Source organism: Furipterus horrens, unplaced genomic scaffold, assembly GCF_987537825.1.
Source record: "Furipterus horrens unplaced genomic scaffold, mFurHor1.1.pri manual_scaffold_7, whole genome shotgun sequence".
Taxonomy (NCBI): Eukaryota; Metazoa; Chordata; class Mammalia; order Chiroptera; family Furipteridae; genus Furipterus; species Furipterus horrens.
In genome coordinates, this window is record NW_028327177.1 from 81,332,981 (window position 1) to 81,344,232 (window position 11,252).

Sequence of the window (11,252 nt, forward strand, 5' to 3'; positions counted from 1 at the left end):
TTGGTTGAATTCAGGCTGCAAAACTATCTTTAAATTGCTGCTCTGTAATTTAAAACAAATATTTATTTAGCCATTAAATCGCTTAAATATTTTAAAAGTATATGGGTTGTCTTATTTCTTTTTTATTGTCTTTAAGGATAATTCCTCTTGTCTTTTGAAGTTATGGCACCTGCAAATATTTTTTGAGAAGAAACTTGGGTTAGTTCTTAATAAGAAATCTAGAAATGGGAGCTCCTGTTTAGCAAAAAGAGTATTGGGGAAACAATGTAAAAGGCAGAGCCAACTTATATTGAGATTGAAAACAATGTGAGAATGAATAATGGTGAATCCCTAAGAAACTGAAGATTTAAATGAAACAAGAGCTATAAAAATAGAATTGGTAAAGGGAGTAAGATTATGCAGAAAACACCTAATACTATCGTCTTTGAACTGTGACTACTGTTGTCTAATAACCAATTGGATGAAGTGAATAATGTTATCAATTTTAAAATTTGGGTCTAAAATATTCTGTCAATTTTAATCATTTGCTGAAATACATATACCTTTATTCCAGGCATGATTTTTTCCACAAAAATAAAAATTTCATTTTATTTTTATACGATTTGTTGAACTTCAGCATTAATGTATTGACATGTAATGCAAGCCAAAACATCGCATTCTTTTTCACATCCACCACAAGAGAGACTCTGATCCAAGAATTTGTACAAAGCTCATCTACATTGATACAATGATTTCTGGTCTAACAGTAATCCATACTAAAGCAATTTATATGCAAAACCACTTATACACTATACTCTTTAGCTCTACTTTTATTTAGTGTGTTCGTGTGTGTGTGTGTGTGTTGTGTTGTGTGAACATGGACATGCTAGCCTGATGTCTCTGAATGTCTTTTCCCTGACTAGGCATGTGGCATTGGAGTTAACAAAACCTGCTTTAGAAAAGTAAAGTCTTTGCCATAAAAAAACACATACTATGTGTTCTGATAATACCAGAAGTTCAGATCAAGTAATATAATAAATATTTATATTTCTTGATATTTCTTACACTATAAATTATATTTTCATCCAGTGTTTTCTTTAAGTTATTTTATAACTCTCCACCACACACTTGTCCTGGCTGTAATATAAAGTTACTCACAGAGGAAAAAGAGTTGAAGAGAATAGGAGAGAATAGGTGTAAACCATGAAGTCAGAACGTATTCATATGTGATGATGTTTTGTTTCTAAATAGTAGTTAATTTCACTAACTTATTGTCACCAATTTCCCTTGAGTCTAGGTGACAGGTTTGATGGAGAAGATGGTGGTATAGCTGGAATAGATTTTCATTTTGTGTTTCCCTTCCCATTTCTACCTGTGCAAATAAGTAAATCTAAAAATGATACTGAGGAATTGAAAAAGCAGTAGAGAAACACTCCAGAATATTCATTTTCCATTACAAAGAACACTTAAAATCTCAAGGTAGTCTCAGGTTTCTTGTCAGCTTGACAGTTCAGCTATCGTTATCAGGCTTTTTTGTTGATGTTTCATATAATGAGGTTTTCTTTTCTTTTCTTTTCTTTTCTTTCTTTCTTTCTTTCTTTCTTTCTTTCTTTCTTTCTTTCTTTCTTTCTTTTTTTGGACTATGTCTTTTTAATGAGACATAGAAATGAAAGAGCTTAAAGGCCCATCAGAAATTATTTCAAGATCTGGTAATGAGGTTATTAATACTTATTGACTCCACATATTTTCTTTCTCTAGGAAATGAGAAATATCTTCCCTTTATTGGGCCAAATTCTGTAATGCTCACTGTACCCAGTATGATGAGTTACCAGAGAGGACATACATTAATTTAATGCTTATCTATTAGGTTTATTTCCTGTCATAAGTTTTGTTTGACTAAGAGGTTATGAGACAATGGTAAAGTCGAACACCTTTTTAAAGGCTACCCTGGTTGTCTGCTACTTGGGGAAAGTATTAAACTTTTTCACTTGGGAATGTTGACAAATTGAAAATTCCAGGCAATTAACTAGCAGAATTGCATGTGTATATACACATTGAACGGCTTATTTTTCTTTGTAATTAGCTTTTAGAGCATCACTAGGAATTCAAATAAATGTATGGGGCTGTGCATATGTAGATAAACTGTTTACATTTGAGGTCATTTGCTTCACCCTTAGATATAGGCAGCAGTTAAGTGAGCCGTTCACATTTACCATTAATTAGCTTATGGAAAACAGAACCACTCAATCCATCCAAGCAGCTACCTTTGTTTTTCTGTTTTTATCTTGGAATCTTCCATATTAAAACTTTAATATTCCACTAGTTAACATTGGCTTAACATTGGAACCACCTGGGGAGCTTTTAAAGAAACAAACAAACAAACAAAAAAATAAACTCATCCATGAGCCCCACTATGGAGAGCCTTACATTTTGTCTGACATTTGGATTGTCTACAATATATTTTGAAAAAGCTTCTCACTGTGAGAAGGCAACCATCTGCAAGCCAGGAAGAGAGATCTTACCAGAAACTGAGTTGGTTTGAACCTTGATCTTGGATGTCTGGTATACAGAACTGTGAGAAAATAAAATTCTCTTGTTTAATTTTTAAAAAGTCTCAGGTTATTATAATGTATGAACCAAGAAGTTGAAACATGAGTGAGTTTTATCAGATTTTAAGAGCATCACCTTGATGAACACAGAAATTCTATTCTTGTCTCTCTGCTTATAGGTGAGTTGTGGCACCTTTGACATCCTTATCCTTTGCTTCTTGATGGAACAAAATCATAGCATATAAATTTTGAAGGACATTGCAAGCTATAACTAGACCAGAGGGTTAGAAGTCTAATCTAATTTCTGTTTCCTTTTGCCCCATTTTAATTCCATTTAAGCCTAGAGACCTCGCAGACTTTCTAAAGCAACTGTACCAAATTAAGCAAGAGGTTGCTAAATGGACTGTGATTACTCAAGATTGGCACTGGTCATTTCCAAGAATTCCCATTTTCAAAGGTAGCATTAAAAGACAATAAACTCTTTTGCCAGAAACATCCCATTTAAAGCTTCAGGTGGAACTTAAATACTGTATATATCACATGACCATTCATGTGCTGGCATAGTCTGAAGTACATTCTATGTCATAATTCACTCCATGCTTACAAGAGCCTCATGAGATGGATTATCCTCATCAGTTAGAGGTGAGGAAACTAAGATTAACTTAGAAATGGAAGAATGTGGGCAGGAAACTCTAGCTTTGTCTGAGTCATGATCAATGTCCAGAGTGTTATAATTGACAGAAAGTTCAGAATATAAACACCCTTGTATGTATCTGGCTTTAGAGAGAAAGATATAATTCCTAGTTTTCCATTCTAAATCTTCTAATAATAACAGCAGGTCCAACTTATTGAGCCTATGCAATTCACCACACACTGTATTACGCACTTCATATTCATTATTTAATTGAAGCTCCACAAATCTTTGATAAGTGCTATTTATTCTTTTCAATTTATAGAAGAGAAAATTTAGGCCTAGAGAAGTTACGTAACTTGTTCAAAGTCCAAAGTTGGGTTTGAACTGTTTGGACTTTAAAGTTATATTTTGAAACTCTGGCACATACTGCCTTGTTCTGGGATAGGGATTAACTGCATATGTGTCCATTACTTTCCTTGCTCCCTGTGTCCTTGCACTCCCCCCTGGTGAGTCCCTATCTGCATTGTAAATGTTTCTGCTTGAGAAGAATCAACACAGCATTGAATAATGGTTTGAAAGCAAGGACTGAATGTAATGATGATAAAGCAAGACTGTGGCTGTCTGCGTTTGCAGCAGTATCATAGTGCTGCCTGCCCTTTCTGGAAATGAGGATTCAATCCATTTTACTTCCCTTCCATCTCTGTGACACTCCTTTGTCAGGCTCAGCTTCCACTGTAAGACAGTGGCTGGAAATGACACTACCCATCTGCCACTGTCTGGTCACTCATACCCTTTATACTCTGGGTCAGTGCCCCCCTCCTCCTTCTGACACCTCTCCCATGGCCTAAATATTTCCTACATTCCATTGTTTGAAAATCCAAACCAATTGCTTTGCTTTCTTCTGTAATTTAGAAGTCCCACAAATACCTTCAGATATGGACATGCCCTCAGTAGCCATGAGCTTCACATTAGAAGTCTCATGTAATTCTTGGGTCTCATATGTTCTGAGTGATTCCATAAGAAGTAGCAATACAATGTCCAGAAAATGTGCTTTTCAGTAAGATAGACCTACTTTTAAAATCTGTATCTATCATACAGATTGTGATCTTAGGAAAGTTAAACAGAATCTTAGGAAAGAATCTGTTTCTCCACCTGCAAACTAGACCTACACATACTTTACTGGATAATTCAAAAGACAACATATACTAAGTTGTGAGCATAGTGCTTGCTTAGTATATAAGAGCTACTACAGCAAAAACCGCAGTTATTTAATTATTACTCTCCCATTCCCACCCCTCAAAAAAAGAGTCTTTCAGCTTATTGACAAGGTTAAAGGCAGAAATCCTTTTACAGGCAAACCGATAGTCAACCAAAATAAAGGTTACATGTAGCAGAGTGTAGACTTTGAATTGCATGTTAATTGCCATAGAGCACTATTCAAGTCCCCTGCTGGGAACCACCCAAAGTGCTTGGGAAGTACTCAGATTGCCTAACCTCTCCCTAGGAAATCTGAACTCCTTTCTGTTCTCATTCCTCCCAGTGCCAAGGGGCCAATTTCTTAGTTTTTCCTGTGAGCAATTACTCTCAAACACACTGTGAAATATTCATTTCCAAGATTCCTAACCTCTAGTAGCTCACGTTTCAAGCACCCCAAATCCATCAGCTGGAAACAGTTTTCATCGCATGTTGAACAAGACAGAGACAATGAGACTCCCGAGACTCTGAAGAGAGGAGGAAAATAGTTAAAATCTTATGTTGACATCACTGTAACCTTGAGATGTGCATTGAGGCCGCCTGTATCTTTGTTTGGGTAGCCATAAGGAAAAAAGCAGTACTTTCAGTCCTGTTTGGATGTATTGGAGAATTTTTAAAAAAATAATTCCAGGCAAGAAAAGGAGCCAATGCTTTAAAAAGAACCAGGATAAAAACCTTGATAGGTCTTCTAAAGAAAATCAGAAAAGGCACTTAATAAATTATAAACATTTTTCTTATTGATGTTTCCTTCAATTTGTCTTTTCTCGGGAAAAAATTTGAAGAAGTAAGGGTATCTTAGACTTGTTCTGGATAGGAAAATATAGCCTAGATGTCAAGAGTATGCCATATTTTCATTTCCTTGATATGAGAATGACCTCACTATAAAGCCATTATGAGAGAAGTCACTCAAATTCTCTGAGATTGTTTTAATTTTCATCTGTCAAGTGGGAACAATAATTAATACCTCATAAGATTTGTCTGAGTTTATTTTGGATTTAGACAACCCTGTAACTTGCTAGCTCTGTGAAATCAAATTTGTTATCTTCTTGGAGTCTAAGTTTCACATGTAAAATGGGAATACTAAGGCACACTCCACAGATTTTTATTTTCATGACAAATAAAAGAAATAATGTACAAAGCCACCCTACACAATTGGTTACAAATAGTGCATTCTCACAAAATGGTTCTTTTTATCTCTTTCTTATGCATCACCCAAGTCTGTTGTGTGACAGTTGAACTCTGTTTATTCTTGCTTGACACTTACTGTGGGCAGCCAAAGGATACAGACTACTCACCTAAAATTATTTAAATACTTAAAGCCTTGTGAGATCATTCTTCAAATCTTAGTAATTAATTTGAGTTTTCAGCAAAACTGTAATTTGCCTTATTCCTTCCTTATCATAAAAGCGTACCTTACATTTACCCATCATCATAATAAAAAAGACTGGACACAATATTTATTTCTTATAACATTAAATTTATGAATTTAAAAGTCTCTCATTAGCTTTTTCTAATATTCAGCGAATGATAATGATATTAACACATTTTAGTTTTCATTAGAGTACCATAAAGCTTTTTTTCATGGTTGCAACATGTTGCCAACATGCTAATGTATATTGTACAGTTATTTCTGTTGTAGCATAAAATGAAAGCATTTCCATATGAGTCAGTGATTTTAGCATGGATGTGTCTTTATATGTGGCCAAGCTGTGAATGTAAATAGTAGTATATTTCATACTTAAGTGTATAAACAGTATTTCAAGTGACTATGACAATATTAGTTGTACCAATTTGAAATTTTTAACCTGCTGAGTGAACACTTGTGATCTTTACAATCTACATTAGATGACATACCCAATGAGTAACTAATAAGGTGAATGTTGCCCCTTTCTTTCTACCCACAGCCTCTTTGTCTGTGAATGTGTATTGGGTAACATGTGGACTTGGCATCCTGCTCTGCGAGGAAAACTGGACTTTGTTATGCCAACAACAGTGCTGGGATGCTGTAACGTAGATCATGTCCCATATGGCTGTAACAAGGCAAACAGCCTTGCAGAAGATAAGCACCTTTGCTCTACTAAGCTTTTAAATTATTAGCCATAAAAGTGTTTTGTTGTTAAAGTGGTTGCTCAAAAAGGCTGGTATTAGTGGCACAAAGGACTCTCTTCTGGAAGTTGTAGGCTTCTATCAGGATCTGTTAAATAAATATTCTCTGCCAAATCACCATGACATTTAGCATTATGAGGCATGGAATTGAAGAGTCATTGAAGCTGATTACATATTCTTATTGTTCAAGGGGTAAAATCTGTACCATTACTGCAATTATAGCTGTGACTAATAAAGGGACACAGAATAAATATGACCTGCGGGTCAAAAGAACATACACAACTATCAGTAAGAATGTTGAACCCATGGGCTCTTTTAATGTAAGAAATAAGGAAGAAAACAATTGAATTTTCTTGCTTAATTTATCCATGCTTTGTTAATATGTCTCATATAAGGGTCCACACTAGTGGAGTCTACAAAATGGTTCATTATGAAATTAGGAAGGTGGTCCTTTGGTGAAGAAAATTCCTCTGCTTTGAAACAGAAGTAAAGTTTAGTGCCAGTCATGATTTGGTAATCTATGAAGAAATATTTGGTGTTTGTATTATCTTCCTGTTGCTGTTGTAACAAATTACTGCAAATTTGGAGGTTTAAAACAACTCAGGTTTATTATCTTAGAGTTCTACATTTCAGAAGTACAACATGGGTCTCCCTGGGCTAAGATCAAGATATGGGCAGGTTGTGTTCCTTCCTGTAGCCTCCAGGGAAAATAGGTTTCCTTGCCTTTCCAGCTTCTAGAGGCTGCCTGTACTCCATGACTCATAGCTCCTTCCTCTGTCTTCAAAACCTGCCCCAGTATGTTGAGTTCTCACATCATATTGCTCCTATCTCCTCTTCTGCCACCCTTTTCAATTATTATGGACGTTTGTGATTACATTGTGTCCACCCAGATAATCCAGGATAATCTCCCTATTTTAAAGTCAGCTGATCAGTTACAAAACAGTCATAGGGATGTACAGTACAGCATAAGGACTATAGTTAATAAGATTTTTATTAACTAGTTATGGTGCCAGGTGGGTACAAGATATATCAGGGAGATCACTTTGTAAATTATATAAATGTCTAATTACTATTCTGTATACCTGAAAGTAATATATAATATTGTCAACTGTAATTTAAAAATTTTTTAAAAAGTCATATGATCAATAATCTTAATCTTATCTGTAACCTTAATTTCTTTTTGCCATGTAAAGTAACAACATATTTACAGGTTCTGGGGCTGAGGATGTGAACATGTTTAGGGAGCCATTATTCTGATTATGACAGTGGCTAACCCAAGAGTTAATGAAAACTGTTTTGCAATTTTTGATAAATATGATTTTAGGAATCTTTGTCTTTTGCCACAGAACATACAAGAAGAATTTTACAGAATTTTCAGACTATGTGTGAAAAATAAAAAAGGAGATAGATGTATAATGGACAAGGGTCCCATAATTGATATAGATCTGGCCCAAGAGTAGGCATGGTACATTAATCATGAAGTTTATGCTGTCAGTCAGATCCATGCAAGAAAATGACTTTTTGTTAAAGTGGTGAGACAAGTTATATTTTAGTGGTGGATCAGCCATACCTTGACAGGATCCCTGATTAATTCCATATGTTAAAGCAACTTATGCTTTAGGCAGGACTATAGGTGACTGGAGTTCTAGAAGAAGAAAATTGATACAGATTGCTTAATGGGTGCCAACACCTTAAATTAACAGTTATGGAAGGATTATTGTCTTACCCATAGTGCTGTCATGAAGATTTTACATCTATATCTAAAAACCAAAACAATATCACAACATGCCACAGGAGCTGTAATTCTGGACATATAAGGTTTATTTTAAAGAGGGACAATGTTCCTCCATCAGCAATAACTGCAGTTGAGGGCTGTGATGGCTGCAGAGATGGGGGAGGATAATTGACAGAGTTGGGGGATGGGTAATTAGGGTGATCAGGACAGAAACTGGGCCAGTTCAAGCTGTGGGAGAATAATGTTCACCATTTTCTAAATAAAGCCATAGTATGTAGTGTTTGAAAGACTCTATCAGTTACAGTTGTGCATCCCTGAGCAGGTTACCTGACCTCCCTAGGCTCAGTTTCCTTGCCTGTAAAATGGAGATAATGATAAAACTAGGGTACTACCTTGGAGTTATTGATATGTTAATAAGATAACTGATGCAAGTATCTTAGCATAGAATCTGAGATACAGTGTATCCTCAATAATTAATGGCTTTTTTGGCATTATAATTTTAAATTTCATTATTAGCTCAATAAAAAAAGATACAGAATGATAGTCAAGGTTTTAAAGTAAGAAAAATTAAGATATAGAACTAGAACAATTTTATTTTTTGTATGAACAGCTCGCAATTCTGTATACAGAGTTCATTTAAATATAGAAAAATTCTGAAAATGTACACACCTGTTAAATATAATTCTGGCAGAAGGATCAGAGACACATATGATTGACTTTCAGATTCATAGTCATGGTAAGAAAAACAGCTTTGTTGAATAATGGCTCCCTGAGAATATCACCAAAATTACCTGCAGATAAAATGATCTATTTAACAAATGCCATAATATTTCTTTAAAAACAACAATGAAACACAGAAAACAACATGTAAAGTATGTCTAAGCAATTTTGTGTAATATTTGAAACCTTTGTAATCAGATATATTCTATCATCTTTCAAAGAAAAATCCTCTTTCCAGTTTCAAAGATGTAAAATCTAAAATAAAATGGAGAGTCTTCCTCACAACTCCATGGGAACCTGAACAAATGAATTTAGGAATTCACAAGCCAGAGGAACACTTACATTTCCAACACGGGCATAAGAATACCTGGTAATTCCTCCCTCAGGCTGCCTTTTGCTATCAAACAAGAATCAGGATGCTTGGGAAAAAAATGCATCTACCAACAACCACTTTATCACTGGGTGTTCAGTTTCAGTAACGCATCTCTAACTAACCTATAGTTTAGCTGATTGCAGTTTTCTACATGGCTGGTTTAGCAGAGACATTTACATACTAGTGTGGGGAGCACTATCTTCACAACAGAAGGGGTGGAAATTGCCTAAATGTAAATAAACCTTATCATAGATTTCAAAAAAATTAAATAAGAACACTAAAATAAAAATTAAAAATTAAAATGCTGTCAGGTCCTGTATCAGTCAAGTATTATCCACCTTCCATCCATCCATCCTAGTTATTTTCTAAGAAGAAATAGACTTTTCTGCTTTGGCAAAAACTAAAATGATAACCAACATATACATAATGAACACTTGCTTTGCTTCATGAAGATGAACAAAGTCCACTGAAGTCAGTTGTTGGAAAAAAAATTTATTGATCAATTTGTACTTTTTGAAGATTTGCCTTCATTTAGTTAAGCAAATAGTTATTTAACCATTGTATGTTTTGTACAGTTCTGGGAGACAATGAAGAAACAAATGTTATAGCTATAATTCTTGTCTACTAAGAGCTTATGTATCATTGTGATGTCACCCTTAACTATTTTGCTCACTAGTCATAAACAAGGAGATAAGGCTGGGAGCACAGTCATCAAACACTTGGTGCTAGAGAGATTTGTGTCCAAATACCAGCTGTGCCAGTTTCTACATATGAATTGTTAAAGAAGTACAGTATCTGTCATGTGTAATAATCCATATATATTAAGAATTATGAATTGCAATCCACCTGAGTCAAAAGAATCAGCAATTGAATTCTCTATGTAGTCCTTTACAACCTTGGGCAGATGATGCAATCTCTCTAAACTTTAGTTTCCTCAGCATGAGGACAATATGAGTAGCTTCCTTGCAGGACGGTGACAAGAATTAAATGAGATAATAAATGCAAGAAACTTACCTTGGAATCCGGAACATGGTTAAGTGGTCACTGATGGTAGCTATTGATTTTGGAAAGATCCTGCTCTTTTGAATATTGATGCAAAGTGGCTGCCTCAGTGCACTTCAGATCCCTGGCTCTACATGTGTCTTTTCCTTCAGCTAAAGAACAGACCCCAGCATCTGTGCATCCTGCTTTGTTTTAGACACTGAGCCTGAATTTTAATTAATTTGCACTCGTAGCCACCCTTTGTGGCAAGTTTTAACTAAGCATCTGGGGAAACTGAGACTCAGAAACAGTGCTTTGCCTGGGGATGTGGAGAATTCTGAAATCCAGGAGTCCATGGTTAAGTAAACTTTATACCACTCAGTATCTCAGTTCCTTCTGTATTCTTGTTCTATGTTTCCTGAACTGACCTTTCCCAAGTAACCAGATTCAGAAACATGGTGCAGAATGTCCCTTTCCAATATGCTGTTCCATGGAGAGTTCTGTGATGATGGAAACATTCGTCTGTGTTGTCCAATAGAGTAGGCCCTAACCACTCATGGCTACTGCTGTTAGCAGTTGAAGTTTAGTTAGTGTGGCTGAGGAGCTAAATTTTAAATTTTACTTAATTTTAACTAATAGATTTAAATACACATGCCTTATGGCTACCAATATGGACAACCAATCTATAATATATCCAGTTTTTGATTGAACAATGTAAGTGACAGGTAGCTCATTACCTGACAAGCAGCCCATTCAAATTGTTTTCTGTCTCTGGATGTAAGAAAGACCTTCATTATGTTGAACCAACATCTATTTCCCTCTAACTTTTACTTACTTGATCTAATTTTCTCTAGTGCTACATAAAGTATGCTCAATCAATTTCATGCTATAGTATCCCCTAATATTCTTTATCATGTTCAG